Source organism: Puma concolor, chromosome E4, assembly GCF_028749965.1.
Source record: "Puma concolor isolate L17-30 chromosome E4, mPumCon1.1.hap2, whole genome shotgun sequence".
Taxonomy (NCBI): domain Eukaryota; kingdom Metazoa; phylum Chordata; class Mammalia; order Carnivora; family Felidae; genus Puma; species Puma concolor.
The window spans coordinates 38945283-38962118 of NC_141683.1; the positions used below are offsets into that span (position 1 = coordinate 38945283).

General features: G+C 46.4%; 1 long non-coding RNA gene across 1 annotated transcript in view; it reads left to right on the top strand.

Moving 5' to 3' along the window:
- LOC147572604 (uncharacterized) overlaps positions 1–11031 on the top strand; it is a 59835-nt gene extending 48804 nt beyond the window's left edge. Inside the window, exon 3 of the long non-coding RNA XR_015246293.1 lies at positions 10753–11031. This is a non-coding gene — a long non-coding RNA (uncharacterized LOC147572604). The remainder of the gene's footprint in view (positions 1–10752) is intronic.
- The last annotated feature ends 5805 nt before the right edge of the window (positions 11032–16836 follow it).

Here is a 16836-nt window from a genome sequence, read left to right on the forward strand (position 1 = left end):
AAGATCATCGGTGTCCTGGGGGCACCTGGGTGGCTCAGTCGGTTAAGCGTCGGACTTCGGCTCGGGTCATGATCTCGTGGTTTGTGGGTTTGAGCCCCATGTCAGGCTCAGAGCCTGGAGCCTGCTTCAGATTCTGTGTCTCCCTCTCTCTCAGCCCCTCCCCCACTCATGCTCTGTCTGTCTCTCTCAAAAATAAATAAACATAAAAAATTTTTTAAAAAATCACCACTGTCCTGATGTGCCCATTGGTGCCATAGTCCAGTCTCCCCACTGGGAGCCCAGGGCCTCAGCAAAGCTGTAGCTGGGAACTTAGCCCCACTGTGGATAGTACCAGAGATGCTGAGCTCAATATAAGCCTCCACCGTGTTAGAAAAACCTCCTCCCTCTCTAAAAGGAGCTGGCTGGGTAATCAGTGACTGCTTGGTGCAGATAATGGTGGTGACGATGATAAGAATCAGCAAAGTATAGGGGAGCCCGGGTGGCTCATTTGGTAAACGTCCAAGTCTTGGTTTCTGCTTGGGTCATGATCTCATGGTTTGTGGGTTCATGCTTCACGTTGAGCTCCATGCTGGCAGTGCAGAGCCTGCTGGCAGTGCAGAGCCTGCTGCCCCTGGATTCTCTGCCCCTCCCCTGCTCATTCTCTCTCTCTCTCTCTCTCTCTCTCTCTCTCTCTCTCTCTCTCTCAAAATAACTAAATAAACTTAAAAAAAATATTTAAAAAGTATCTGTAAAATGGGGTGCCTGGGTGGCTCAATGGGTGAAGCGTCTGACTTCGGCTCAGATCATGATCTCACAGTTTGTGAGTTCGAGCCCCGTGTTGGGCTCTGTGCTGACAGCTCGGAGCCTGGAGCCTGCCTCAGATCCTGTGTCTCCCCACTCTCTGCCCCTCCCTGCTCATGCTCTGTGTCTCTCTGTCTCTCAATAATAAATAAACATTTAAAAAAAAGTATCTGTAAAGTGTAACTCAATTTTATAGTCAGTCACTTTATGGATTCAATGTTCTAGTCACCATTCATTTCCTCTTCAGTGCAGGGAACCACCCATTCAGACAGTTGCATAATGAAAAGAAGCTCTGAGAATGCCAAGGTGTGTCACTGGTTGTGGTCCCGCAGCCAGAAAGGGCAAAGGTGGATTGCCAAACCAGGGCTACCTAACTTCAGCTGAGAAACCCTGCTGCCTTCAGGCCTGCAATTTCTCTAGACCTCAGTTCTTCTCCTGGGTCTCTTCCTTGGTGAGGTCTCTGGATGCCTGCAGGCACTGATAGTTTCTGGTTTGAGTGCTTGCCTAAAACCGCTTACAAGTATCTGTTAACACAGTCTCATGGTATTATCATTACGCATTTGTGAATTTCTTTGTTTAATTTTATTTATTTTGTTTAACTGTACTCTTCTTTTTTTAAATGTGTTTATTTATTTTTGAGACACAGAGAGAGAGCATGAGCAGGGGAGGGGCAGAGAGAGAGGGAGACACAGAATCCAAAGCAGGCTCCAGGCTCCGAGTTGTCAGCACAGAGCCTGACGCGGGGCTCGAACTCACGGAGTGTGAGATCATGACCCGAGCCGCTTAACAGACTGAGCCACTCATCAGCCTCCTTTGTATGATTCCAGGCAAGAGCCTGAAATACTTCTGCCACCAGCCAGTTTCTCAGTCTCATTAACAACGGGCAAATCTTCCTCAGGGAGAAACAGTTTAAACACACAATGAGAAGCAGTAGTTTGCTCTAAGCAGCCTTGACAAGGTGCTTTAGATCATTGCTAAGTTTCTCTCCAGTTCTGGAGTTCTAGAATCTCAACTTTCTTGAGCCAGAGATAGTTTGGGGGGGGGGGGGGGGGCGAACAAACTCAGCAGGGAGAGGAAAAAAGAAAAAAAAATTAGATGGCTTAGAAAGTGAGTATAGAATGCGAGAAAAGCTTTGAGATTTTTCCATTTGGAGATTTGGCTGCATTTAGAGCTGGTTTTCGGCTCTGCTGGGTTCACCTTTCTAATCAGCTCACTCATCTAGCTAGTTGGTATGGCTTGAAACCAGCAAAGAACCAGGTAGTCAGGTCTGGCTCCTTGCTGTGCCTGCTGCTATTTCCAGCAGACCTGATCTGCACATCCCTAATTCTTTGTGGTCTTCGATGGCCTCCTTTCCCAAGGCCACTAAGCATTCTCCTGTCCTTTTACGTGGTCTTCTCTGTGTTGAGGTGTCACAGAGCCAGACGAGCCTGGTGTGAAATCCACCACAGGTTACTTATGTGACCCGAACATGTTTCATCTCTCTGGGCTTCGATTTTCCCCTCCATGAAATGGGCCCATATTAACCTATTAGCCATTACAGAGTTCCCATGAGAATGAAATGTGTGCATGCATACATGATCATACTTAAACATTAATCGAAAAGCTTTTGTGTAGGGATTAGGTACACATCCGGGTGTGCCGCCGAGTAGCTGTGGGAACTCAAGCAAGTTACTTGACTTCTCTGTGCCTCAGTTTCCTCATCTGTAAAATGGAGATAATAATACCATCTACTCCAATGACTTGGGGTAGTGATTAAGTGAGCTAAGAAGTAGAAGATGCTTGGAATAGTCATTGGCAGGTGGCAATTGTATGTGTCAGCTGTTACTATTATTATTAACACGACACAACACACCCAGCATAATGCTCGGTAAGCCCTGATACCTTTGGTACTGAACTTGCTGTCTGTCCTCTGGAGTGCCTCCCTTTCTAGTTGTCCTGCTCAGCTGAGCCTCTCTCCAGCTAATAGGAAACTGGGGCTCCAGGGGCTGTTCAGCAATCAGACGTTGAAGGCCCACGTTTGGTGGTCCAGGTAGGTGAGCACATGGGTCCAGAGGAGACCAAAGCCCTGAGAAGGACCAGCAACCTTCACTGCCTTCATTCCATTCTTTGTCCAGGGCTCTAGCCTCAGGGACACCCCAAGAGGGAAACTAGAGTGTGTGACCTGGGGGCCCTCCCAGGAAGCACGCAGGTTTGCTGCTTCCCTGAAGAGAGGAGTCCCCAAAACAGATTGTAACCCTATAGGGATATATATATATATATATATATATATATATAGTTTATATAGTATATATAGTTTATAGTATATATAGTATATAGTATTATATTTAGCCAATGAATAAACTGGACCCAGTATATAGTATATACTATAGTATATACTATAGTATATAGTATACAGTATAGTTTATAGTATATACAGTTTATAGTATATATAGTATATAGTATATAGTATATATAGTTTATATATATAGTATATAGTATATAGTATATATAGTTTATATATATAGTATATATATATATATATATATATATATATATATATATAAAGTTTATTCATTTATTTTCAGAGAGAGAGAGAGAAAATTAGTGGGGAAGGGGAAGAGAGGGGAGAGAGAGAATCCCAAGCAGGCGCTGCGATAACAGTGTGGAGCCCGATGCAGGGCTTGAACCCAAAAACCATGAGATCATGACCCGAGCCAAAACCAAGAGTTGGATGCTTAACTGACTGAGGCACGCAGGCGCCCCTGTAGCCCTGTAGTTTGTCAGCTCTGGCACATGTCAAGGAGGCTCTGGGTTCACTTTGGCAGGGATGTTTTTCTAAGTCTGCAACCTAAAGTAGGCTACGACTTCCAGTCTCAAGAATTCGGCTCTGCATGGAGCGCTAGGCTTCCTCTTGCCAGCGGGGCTGCTGGTGCCCTACCATCCAAGGAGACTGGCTTGGGGGAGGCTGCCGTGGGGGAGGGGGAGCTGGGCTGCCGGCCCAGCTGACCACTACGCTGGTCCAAGCTGGCTGTGCTGGGGCTGCATGGAAAATACTCTCTCACCAAATGGCAGAATCAATCATGTATCGGGCGCTTACTCTGCACAAGATACTGTGGAGGGCACAGTGGAAACTAAGGCGTAACCCAAGCCCTTAAGGAAGTGAGGAATCTGGTGGAAAGAACAGAAGTACTTGAAGAGCAAACCAGGGGCGCCTGGGTGGCTCAGTCAGTTAAGCGTCCGACTTTGGCTCAGGTCATGATCTCACAGTCCATGAGTTTGAGCGCCACGTCGGGCTCTGTGCTGACAGCTCAGAGCCTGGAGCCTGCTTTGAATTCTGTGTCTCCCTCTCTCTCTGTCCCTCCCCTGCTCGTGCTCTGTCTCCCTCTCTCTCTCTCTCTCAAAAAATAAACATTAAAAAAAAATTGTTTTGAGAGTAAACTAATAAAAGCAGGATATTTGAAGTCATCAGTATGTCCTTGAAGATAAGAGTGACCTGTAAGAGTCCTAAAATTCCCGAGATTCTAGGTAGAGCAGACAGTACCGGCAGAGGCAGGATACAAATACATCTGCTGTGTACTCGGCACTCTTCTAAAGCCTTTTACGTATATTAATTCATTTCGTTTTCACAGCAGCCTTTTGTAGTAGGCCTTATTGTCCTTATTTTCCGCACGGGGAAACTCAGGAACAGGGAGACTAAGGGACTAGCCTGAGATTACACAGGTAAGAAGTACAGAGCCAGGATCCAAACCCAGGCTCTCGGGCTCCAGACGCCACGGCCTCACCCTCCTTGTTAAGCTACCTGGAGCCAGGGAGGGTGAACCCCAGGAATCACATAACCCGCTGGTTATTTCAGTGCATGAGGTTTACCCCACAGATTCATCCCCGTGCCTGCCCCTCTCTCCTCCCCCCATGGAGGTTGCTCATAGGTCTCGCATTCGATACCCTGAGGGAGAATCTGCTTGCTCTGTTCAGCACCACCCAGGAAAGGAATCCCTCTCAGGGCACAGGACTCCTGCCAGGCCCCTCATAGGCTTTTGGCCAGCCTCCAGATGGCTGCCTTTGCGGAGGAGAGAATGCCAGTCCAGTCAGTTGTGACCAGGGTGGCAGGAGGTCATGTGGTACAGAGAAATCAAATGGTTCCCTGCAGGGCAAAAGAGCTTGACTAACACAGGAACCCGCAGGGAAGGGTGTGGAGGCTCTGCATCCTTTATCATGTTGAATTGTACTGTCTGCTAACACAGAAGTCTTAAAAAATACACACACAGACACACACACACACACACAGAAAGTATGTATGTATATATATGCACAAAGTATAGGGGATTGGTTGAATAAATTAAGGTACGCCCAAACAACAGATTACTGTACAGCTATTAAAATCACTGCTATATATTTATTAACATAGAAAGATGTTTTCAGGATGTCGAGGTCAACTTGAAAAGGAAAATGGATACTCTGATCCCATTTTCACTTTAAAAAATGTGTATTTGTGTGCAGAAAAAAAATTTCATTTATACACACAAAATATTGACGCTATCTTTGATAGGAAGGATTACAGATGAAACTCTTTCCTGTTTACTTATTTATATCTAAATTTTCTATAGTAAACATGTATTTCTTGTGTAATAAACGTATATCAAAAATCAAATCAAATGTTAAATAACCTTAATTTGTAAAAAGATTCATCTCACCTTAAACATGAGAAAACATGCCTGAATTTCTTGTTCTCTTTCCTTTTTGTCCCTCCTGGTTTTGGTGGAAAGCAAAGAGTATGCATTGTGGAGAATGATTCTAGGCCAGGAACTTACCTTTGAGTAATGGTTCATGAGAGCAAGAAGGGAGTTAAGAGATTATCTAGCCCGACCCCCTATTTAGCCAATGAATAAACTGGACCCATAGGCTTAGCTGGTCTTCTAAGTGCCTGACAGCAAAACCTCAGCTGGAATCCAGGTCCTCAGATGCCCAGACTAGGGCATATTCTACACCATCATGTCAGACCATTATATTTACCCTCTAGACACAGAAAGGGGACTGTAGTCATTTAGTGTGCAGGTGACAACTCTGAGTACAGAGTTAGCTATTAACACTGACCAAGATCAGTCCCTATTCTTTGGCTCTACTAAGAGGCAGATATGGGACATTGGGTTAACGTACTGTAGATCCCACAGTGAGAGTTAAGACATTGTAGTGAGTGATAGGAAGGTAATTCTGGCGCTCTCTTCTGGAAATCTCCTATCTGGAAAGCTCATGTGTGATTCCACATGAAGGCAGAGGCCTGGCCACAAGTCTTGTCCCCAGATTCCTTCCTCTTCTTCAGTAGCTGGGTCATGCATGCTGCCTGGAATATTTTCACTCTTCTTCCCAAGGCTCATCTTTCTGGAAAGTAGAGCAGTGACAGTAATTCAAAGTCAGCATCCTATAAACATTGTTCTTAGCCCTTTGTGAAACTGGTTTTGAGAAGCTGCACTGATAATATTGCTTCGTCAACTTCCCTAGAGAATTCTCAGCATTGGCACTATCTTATTAGTCAAGGCTTTTGGTTGCACACAATCAAAAAAACCCGCTTGAACTAGTTTAGGGGAAAGAGGGAATGTATCAGCTCATGGAATTCAAGGAAAGGTTGAGTATCTAGGCTATGCAAAGATCAGGAATACATGGAGCTAGGCCTCAGAAACCATGAGAATCAAAGACTTCAGTACCAGGCAGGCCTTTGTCTTTGCCTGTGGCCTCTGTTTCTCATTCACGGTTGCTTCACCCTCTTTCACGGCAACAGGCTACTCCACTTTCCATGGCCATATTTCCATCTGACAGTCTCTGTCACCAGAGATGAACTTTCCTGGTGATCTCTCACTTGTTCCAAGTTAAGAGATCCCAATGGGAGGGCCAGTGTGGGTAAGCTATGGGCAGGGTGCTGAGTCATATAAGAACATGACAATTCCAACATGAACATGGTGTTTGTTTGTCTAGGGGGAAAAGTGCAGAAAACTAGGAGGTATTTGCTGAGACAAGGATACCCTGTTCCACCTCCTTAGAGATAATGAGTTGAGAAGAACCTGAACAATCAGATGATGAGTGAGAATCCTTAAGAAGTCAAAATAGAACTCCTGAGTGGGAGGTGCCTGGCCGGGGACATCCATTCTTACAATGATTGACACCTAGTGGAAAAAAAAAAGCATAAAACCTGTAGCAAATCTATTTTTGACAGGGTCCCTAAAGAGGCACACCTGGGTATTTTAGGGCATGAGACAAGTTTCAAGAGCTGTGCTCCCCCTTTCCCAACCCACTCTCAGACAACTGAACTATGGGGGTAACAATCCTGTAATTTTAACTGTATTTATAAATCCCTGATCCTTTATGTAGGGCTTTTTTCTATTCTGTGCTTAGTCTGAATGTTGCTATTTTCACAGAGGAAATCAGAGGAAAGAGGCTATAATTATAGGTCAAACACAAGTTCCGGAAGCAGCAAAGGCAGCAGAGAGCCTATGGCTCCCTGCCCTCTTCCAGGTTGCACCCTGGACATCTACCCCTCTTTGCTCGGGCCTAGGTCAGCGCCTGTATCTTTATCCCCTCTCTTTTCTCCCTTTGTTTTCCGGCTCAACAAAACACAAGACAGAAAGGGAAAGTTAGAAGTAAAAGCCCGTGAATTAAAATGGCACGATGCTTGGGCAGACCTGTCTTTTGGAGATAATTCAAATGGAAAAGAAAAGGAAAAAAAAAAAACAAAAAACATTTCAGGTCATTGGCCTTTTTAAACAGACCGCCGGCAATATTTACTCCTCCTGAAATAGCACAGTCACATGAAATAAAACCGTGTTCGGTAAAGCCCGCGAAACAAAAGGACAATTTACAGGCTGGCACACTCACTGAGGGCCCTCTGTTTGCCGGCCGGATCAGGACTTCTGCTTCCTGGTTCTCCTGGCCACCTTCAGCCCAAAGTCTGTGGGAGGTCTGTGGGGGTCAAGGTCAGACTGCCATGGAGACCCTTCTGGACTTTTTCCCCCTCATATAATTTGGGAAGGTAGCTGGAGGGTTGAGAGCAGGGCTCTGACAAGGATGTGGCGAATGTGGCCGCCATCATAGATCCAGTGTCCGGAAGCCTAGGTTGCAAACATCATAGGAGAAGCTGTCAGTGGCGCCTTGTCACCCTCCAGCATGGCTGCCTCTGTCTCCTCTCTGTCCTTTACCCCTGACTTCTTTATGTGTTACCTACGCCCCCCATCTTCTCCTGTCTACTCTCCTCCATTTTCCCCTCTCCCTTTCTTATATCCCCTCTTTGCGTTGTCTCCTTTCCTCTTAATTCTTCTGGGGCCCCCAGTGGACCTTTACTGAGTAGTCGTGCTGTAGCCTGAAAGGTCTGCTCAGGTTCCTGGTGGCGGGGTTAGTTAACCAGGCACAGACTAGGTCTGGGGTCATTGTGACTTCCCACTGAGACTCAGAACTCAATGAGAATTCAGGGGAACCTTCTCGGCCTCACTCTGAAACTCTTCTCCTCAGTTGCCCAAGATTCCTTTTAAAAAGCCAAAGCCAGGGGCGCCTGGGTGGCTCAGTTGATTAAGCATCCAACTGCTGATTTCTGCTCAGGTCGTGATCTCACGGTTTGTGAGTTCGAGCACCCGATTCAGGCTCACTGCTGTCAGCATGGGGCCTACTTAGAATCCTCTGTCTCCCTCTCTCTGTGGCCCCTCCCCCACTCACATTCTTTGTCTTTCCCAAAAATAAATAAAACGTTTAAAAAAAAAGCCATTTAGGGCACCTGGGTGGCTCAGTCTGTTGAGCATCTGACTCGATTTCAGCTCAGGTCATGACCTCACAGTTTGTGCGATTGAGTCCCATGTTGGGCTCCACACTGAGAGTGGGGCCTGCTTGGGATTCTCTGTCTCTCTCTCTCTCTCAAATAAATGTAAAATAAAATAAAACATAAAAAAAAGAGTGAATGTAGATGAGCCCATCTACTTTCACTTCTCCACGGCCAACACCTGCGTCTCTATGTCAAAGGGCTGTCCTCAGCCTGTCAGGATGTCCTTTGCCAGGGGACCCTGCAAGCTAAAGGGTCTGGACTGAACACACCAAAGGAGGAGCCCTCAGCCAGTGACTGACAGGTGCAGAGTACAAACCTCTGACTCCAAGGGCTGACGTGCACTGTTGGTCCCTGGGGAGATTGGGCTCAGGTTACTCTCCGTGGGACTTCACTTGATATCAGTTCCTTCTGGGCTTCCACGTACTCCCCACGCTACTTTCCCACACCCCTACTGGTTTTTCGTGGAAACACAGCCTTAAAAATCACTCTCACATCAATCCTTGTTTTAGGGTGTGTTTGTTTTGTCTTGGGCTCCTTCCTACCTTGGTCTGGAGTATCAGAGTGAATGAGAGAGAGGAAGGAGAGGAAGTCCAGGCCCTCCCTCAGGCACCCGAGAAGCCTGTCATTACAAGCTGAAGGTGGGATCTTCTGAAAGGCCTGGGGGAGCAGGGGCAGCGCTCAGGCAGGGAGGGAGGCCATGTCCCCAAGTCTGCACAGGACATAGCTCTGGTGTATGTAGGGGGAAGGACTTGATAGGAACTGAATATCATTTGACACCTTAGGGTTTTCCACTTTGAAGAATACTAGATGACGAAACCGAGATGGGAGAACAGCATCTGCAAACTGGGCAGAGGCAGCAGCTGTGAGGCACTTTTCCCAAGTGGCTTCTGGGGAGCAGACGTCCATGAGCAGACCTGTGCCTGAGCACGTGGGAATCACCATCTTGGGTGCCCAGAAAAACCTGAGAAAAGTAAGGAAGTATTGATACATGCAATAACATGGATGGGCTCTGTAAACACGCTAAATGAAAGAAGCCGGATGCAAAAGCCTACATAGCGTATGATTCCATTTACAGGAAATGTCCAGAACAGGCAAATCCATTCAGACAGAAAGTAGATTAGTGGTTGCCAGGGGCTGGAGCAAGAGGGGAACAAGAGTGACTGCTTAATGGATAGGGTTTCTTTTTCAGTGATGACAAGGTTCTGGAATGAGTGATGATGTTTGCAAAACTTTGTGAATATACCAAAATCCACTAAACTGTGCGCTTTTTTTAAAGTTTATTTATTTTCAGAGAGAAAGAAAGAGCACACTCAGGAAAGGAGCAGAGAAAGAGGGAGAGAGAGAATCCCAAGCTCCAGGAGCTCAAACCCATGAACCGTGAGATCATGACTTGAGCCGAGATCAAGAGCCAGTTGCTTAACTGACTGAGCCACCCAGCTACCCCCAAAACTGTGCACTTTAAAATGCTAAACCTGAAAGGGAGAGAGGGAGGGAATGAAGGAAAGAAGGAAAGGAAAAAAGGAAGGAAAGAAGGCAGGAAGGGAGGAGAGAGCGAATGAACAAAAGAATGGGAAACTTGGGGGCAGTGGAAGGAGGCGCTGGGGTCCTCATTCACCAGAGCTGCAAGTTAGTAAAATTTTGGATATTAATGTTATGCCCCTTCCTCTTTTGGGTGATGATTCGGATCATTAGTGTCATGCAAGTGTTGAAGGAGATCTGGCTATGTAGATTGTACATGGTAGGACCTCTGTGGCTGTACCTGGTGGCCCTGGTCAGCTATATATTTCCGTAAACTTCTTTAGTACGTAGGGTCTCCACTGCCCAAGATGGAGGGGTGAAGGCGATATAAGGAGACTTTTTTCTAATTATTTCATGAGTGCCCATCTCATTTCCCCAATTACAATGTAAACTTCGGAGGGTAGAGATCATGTCTCTTGAGGGAATTAGGGATTCCCTCTTCTTTTCCACAGGAGCTCCTTGACCCTGTGACCTCCCCATGCTGACTCTAAACTTAAAGGAGGCCTGGGGCCTGGCAGCTGGGCCCACCCATGTGAGTCTCCAACTCTGGACAAGGCTCTGTTCTACTTGCTGCTTCTCTCTCCAGGTCCTTCTCCAAAGGTCAGGGATGGCTCACAGGTCCAGAAATTCCCTTCATTTCTGTCCTAATACTTGGCATCGTTTGCTCCCTTCAACAGGAAAGCAAGTTTGATTTCTGGAGGCCATGTGGCACCCGCTTATTCTCGGTCACAATACATGCCAACGTGCGGCAGGCTGATTATGATCATACATTTGCTTTTGTAAACTCCAGCAAGCTTGAGGCCTAAGCATTGAAGCCGGTTCAAAAGTCATCACAAGTTTTCTCTTCCAGGGGAAAAATAAAGAACTTCCAATTAAAGTGTAGAATGGAGCTCCTTCCATCCCATTCCGCTTGCCTTTCCTAAACTTTCAAGAATAAAAATAAATCAGTTTTCTGACGGCGGTTAGTTAGTTCCTTTCTATTCTAGAAACTTCCCAACTGTCCTTTGTGTGCTGTGCTGTGGGCTGGAGGCCTCTACTCCTGACCCCACTCCTCCACCCTGAGAAACAGGCTTGTGCAGCCAGCCTGTGCCTACAAGGGCCCACGTTTCATGGTCAGGGAGGCAGGGGCCCGGGGTGGGGGGGCGGTCTGTCTCCAGACACCCAGGTTGGGTGTTTACTTGAAGGCTTGGATGAATAGGAATGTCACTTCCTGGCTCCAGAGCTGGCAGCGTGCCTGCCCCTCCCTCCTGGCGGAGAGCCACAGATGGCCCGAGGTCCACATGTTCTCTGCACCGGCACGTTCTCAATGTCCCCAAGGCTGGGTCACATCTGGACTCAGAGTTTCTGCCCCCTGAGGGAGTATGTGTGTTTGTGTGTTTTATGTGTACATTTGTGGGGTTTGTATACGCCTATTATAGGTTAGAGTGTTTGTATGTATGTGTGTGTGTGTGGCTGTATTTGGGGAGTTGAAGTGGCTAAGTGTATACAGAAATCAATATTTATTGTAAGACAGTCTAACAATAAATAAAAATATAAGTGAAAAAAACCCACTCAGTATCACCTTCATGAACATTCTTCCATGTCTCTCTCTTTAGATATAGATATAGATGAAGATATCTATATGTATTCTCTCTATATATATGTACACACACACACACGTACATTTACATACACACATATAGATGTGATTTTTTTCATAACTGGTCACAATATACTAGAAAGCTGTTTTCTAAGCACATAATGATAATGGGCATTACTGAGTGCTATGGACTAATCTCATTTAACCCTCATAACCATTCTAAGTAGTGGGCACCATCAATATCCCCATTTCACAGATGAGGAGACTAAATCATAGACAGAGTAAATAAAGTTAGCGTCTGGGGAGTGGCCACACGGCTGGTAAGGGGGCAAAACCTGGATTTGGACTCATCTGACTCAAGGACTCTGCCCTTGACCCTACAGTCCAGCAACAGAAGTCAGCAAAAGCTGGCAAAAGTCTTGAAGTTCATTCATTCATTCTTTCATTCATTCAACGTTTACTGAGTGCCTCACATGGGCTAGATCATGGGGGCAAAATTACGAACAAGACACAGATCTTCTTGAGAGTCAAAGTCTTTTGAAGGAGACAGGGTGTAAAGAAATCATTGCAGCTCAGAGTCATGAGGCAAATTACAAAGAGAACAAGGAGTAAGCCATTAATACTACCCAAGGAGGTTGTCGAGGTGACATTTTAACTGTGTCTCCAAAAAAAAAAAAAAAAAGGAAAAAGAGAAGCTATTTGCTAGAGAGTTAAGCTGGGGAAGAGAAAAGCAGGAAAGGCCACTTCGGGCTGAGTAAATAGCATGTGCAAAGTACCAGAAATCTCAAGTGTGTGGTGTGGCTGCAGGTAGAGAGTAAGGGAAGGGAGCTGACAGATGAGAGAGAATTCAGACCATGGAGGCATGGATGCTCTGTTGAGAAGTATTTGCTTCCTTGTATCATCACGGGGGGCTGCTGGAGTAGTGCGATCATGGTGGTGGCTTAAAAGGACAGGAGACAGCATTCTGGAGGAAGGTTTGAGTGGGGCAGGATGGGGAGCAGAGAATGTAGTTATGCATAGGGACAGTAAAGACAGTGGTTCTCAACTCTGACTGCCCAGGTGTATCACCCAAGGAAAGAGCCTGGAGCTCAAGAAACAGGCCTGAGCTGGAGATATTCTGGGGAGAGCCATGAACATCTGGGTAGAAAGTTGAAGCTATAGAAACAGATAGTGTTTTGATTCAATTGGTCTGGGGCACAGATGGGATACGTGGTCGGCTTTAAGATCTCCCCAGTTGATTCTGTTTTGTTTTGTTTTTTTAATATTTATCTATTTTTGAGAGAGAAAGAGCACAAGTTGGTGGGGGGGTTACTGAGAGAGAGTGAGACACAGAATCTGAAGCAGGCTCTAGGCTCTGAGCTGTCAGCACAGAGCCCAACACGGGACTCGAACCCACGACATGTGAGATCATGACCTGAGCTGAAGTCAGCCACCCAACCGACTGAGCTTCCCAGGCGCCCTCCCCAGTTGATTCTAATATGTACCCAACATGGTACAAGGTATGTTCCAGCGAGCAGGGGACCTTGGACAAGTTTCTTAATATCTTTAAGCCTTTGATTTTCTTGTCTGTGAAACAGAGATGGTATTAGCTTGTACTTAGAGAAGGTATTGAAATGTTTGAGCACTGTTCCCGGCACATAGTAAACATGTAGTGCCTCATTAGCAATGATTCAGTGAAGTGATAGTGAGGATCGAAACTAAGTCAAAGGCAGGGGGGGTTGCAAGGAGGATATGAATTATAAAGATATTTCAGCGGTGAAAATATGGGGCTTGATGAACAATTAGATAGAGGGAGGGTGAGGAAAAGAGAAGAATTGAAGAGAACTCCCCAATTTCAAGCTTGCACAACTCAGAAGATGGTAACCCCATCTTGGATGATGGGGTCCAAGGCCAGAGGAAGGGATAAATGTTGAGATGGGGAAAATAAGTTAGGTTAGATATATTGAGTATGCTACCTATGAAGGCATCTAGCAGGAAGCTGGAGTTATGGTCTGGAGCTCAAGAGAGTGGTCTGGGCTGCAGATATTTTGGGGGGAGCCATGCACATATGGGTGGAAAGTTGAAGCTAAAGAAGTAGCTAGTGGGGCGCCTGGGTGGCTCAGTCAGTTAAGCATCCGACTTTGGCTCAGGTCATGATCTCGCGGTCCGTGAGTTCGAGCCCTGCGTCGGGCTTTATGCTGGCAGCTCAGAGCCTGGTGCCTGCTTCGGATTCTGTGTCTCCCTCTCTCTCTGACCCTCCCCTGCTCATGCTTCTCTCTCTCTCTCTCTCTCTCTCTCTCTCTCTCTCTCTCTCTCTCTCTCTCTCAAAACTAAATAAACATAAAAAATTTTTAAAAAAAGAAGCAGCTAGTGTTTCTCTGGGAGGGTATATATAGTGAGAAGGAATGCAGGCCAAGTCTAGAACAGGGTGAACGTCTACACTGAAGAGGTAGATAAGGGAGTCTGTCCCCCCAAGAATGAGGTAGGGGATAGGAAGCTGAAGTGACAGGAATTATCATAAGGAAAACACTAAGAAATAGCTGGCTATTATCTGTAGGGAAAGACATAAGCCTGGGATAGGGAAAAGTCTAGTTGAGTGTATTGAGCAAGATAATAAGGTTTTTTATTTAGTCACTCTGAGTCTAGGATGCTCTTAAAAGAATTTCCCATTTTCCCATTTTTCCCACTCCTCCCAAAGGGTACATTTCCTTCCATTTCTGGATGCAACACTGTAGCAAGAGCCATAGCAAAAACTTCAGCCACGTCCTGCCTGTGGCAATCCTGTCCTGGGGCTGCTATGAACCCCCGGACCGGGCAGAGCTGCAAGCATACACTTTATATGCGGAGACCCTGGCTTGACGCTTTTAAGATCCAGGCTACGGGGGGCAGGCCCCCGCTGCCTGTCACTCCTCTCCAACTTCCTGTGACTCACAGAACCTAGCTGACCCCTTCCTCCATGGGAGGAAGCCACTCCTCTACCCTGCAGTCAGGCTCTCTCATCTCCACCACAAAACATGTCTTCAAAGTCCCTCCTCACCACTGAAAGTTTTAGACAACTCAGGTCACACCCTGAGCCTCAGAAATGGGCAGCCTTGGGAATCAAAACTGCATAAAAGGCTTGGGCACCAGGGACTGTGGAAGACTTTCTGAGGCTCACATCTGATATTAGCGGTTCTCAAAGTTTGGTCCCTGGCCCAGCAGCATCACCTGGGAGCTTGTTAGAAACACAAATTCCCAGGGCCCATCCCAGACCTAATGAATCGGGAACTCTGGGAATGGAGCCCCCCAATCCAGTTGGAATCCAGTTGATTCCGATGCATATTCAAGTTGGAGAACCACTATCCGGTATAATTAACAGCACTGGAAACATGAAGGTTAGGAATCCGTCTCTTTCTTTCTGTATGTCTCTCTCTAGTCTACAATTCTGCAGACAGTAGTGCTTAATAAATGCTATTTAGCAAGTATTTATTGAGGATCTGGTATGTGAAAAACTCTTTATAACACTGAAACCAAACACACAGATACACACACACACACACACACACACACACACACTCACATACAAGTTAGGTCAGAGACAGTGTAAGGCAAGGTATAAAGGGTTGAAATGAGTGGTCTGTAAATGATACCACAAGGAAGTAATCAGCCAAATCTAGAATGTTAGGCATTGTATAGGACAGTTAACCTGGTTTGTTTATTTGGTTGGCTGGGTGGCTCAGTCGGTTAACCTTCTGACTTCGGCTCAGGTCATGATCTCATGGCTCATGAGTTTGAGCCCCGCGTCTGGCTCTGTGCTGACAGCTTGGAACCTGGAGCCTGCTCCAGATTCTGTGTCTCCCTCTTTCTCTGTCCTTCCCCAGCTCACACTCTGTCTCTGTCATTCTCTTAAAATTAAATAAATTTAAAAAAAATGTTCTTTTTTGAGGTGCATGCTGAGATGTTTGGGAATAAATTGACATAATGTCTGGAATTTGCTTTAAAATGGTTCTCTCCCCCACTGCCCCCCCCCAAAATAATTTGGAAGGAGAATAGATGAAATATGAAATAAAATATGGCAGAACTTGATGGCTGTTGAAAGCTGACAAAAGGGTTCATGAGGGTTTTTTTTATATAAGTTTAGAAACTTTCATGATAAAAGTTTTTGGGTTTGCTTGCTTGTTTTGGAAGAAGTGGTGTAGACACAGATAGGACGGCTCCCAGGAGGGTGTTGGTGGTAAGGACCAGAACGGTTGGTGAAGGAGATGAAGCTGAGTACTTCCTTCTCTCCCCACCCCACCCCCCACAAAAGCTAGCCTCAGCCACACACCAAGCAGAGCACAGTATTAAAAGCAGCCTGGGGCATCTGGGTGGCTCACTCGGTTGAGTGTCCAGCTTCGGCTCAGGTCATGATCTCACAGTTTGTGGGTTCGAGCCCCACATCGGGCTCTGTGCTGACAGCTCGGAGCCTGGATCCTGCTTCGGATTCTGTGTCTCCCTCTCTCTCTGCCCTTCACCCATTCACACGCTGTCTCTGTGTCTCTCAAAAATGAATAAACGTTAAAAAAAATTTTTTTTAAAGGGGCGCCTGGGTGGCTCAGTCAATTAAGTGTCTGGCTTCGGCTCAGGTCACGATCTCACCGTTCGTGAGTTCGAGCCCCGCGTCGGGCCCTGTGCTGACAGCTCGGAGCCTGGAGCCTGCTTCAGATTCTGTGTCCCCCTCTCTCTCTGCCCCACTCCTGCTTGTGCTCTGTCCTCTCTCTTTCAAAAATGAATCAACATAAAAAAAAAAATTAAAGCCTGGTGGGAGCAGCGGGTGTCTTTGGGGGAGTGGGGAGGCTGCCGGGGGAAGTTGGCAACCAGACCACAGAGGAATGTGGAGAATGGCCTGCTGGGTGTCTGGCTGAGCTCTGCGCTATAAGCCGTGATGGGGCTTCTGTGTAGAAAAGAGTGATGAAATCTGAGCTCTAGGTGAATTAATTTTGATGTGCTGGGCAGGATGGAGTTAGTTGAGAAGTCTGGTAGAGAGTTGTTACGGAGGCATGAGGAAGTGATAAAGGCTGGGACGGCGTGGGGTGACTGTGACGAGGGCCCTCCGTAGAGTGACATTTCAGACGAATCAAGAATCCGCTGAATGTGTTGGTGCCCGTTTATGAAGCTAGCAGCTGTGAGTCAGAGATTGACTTTTTTTTTTAAGTTTATTTATGTATTTTGGGGGGGGGGCAGG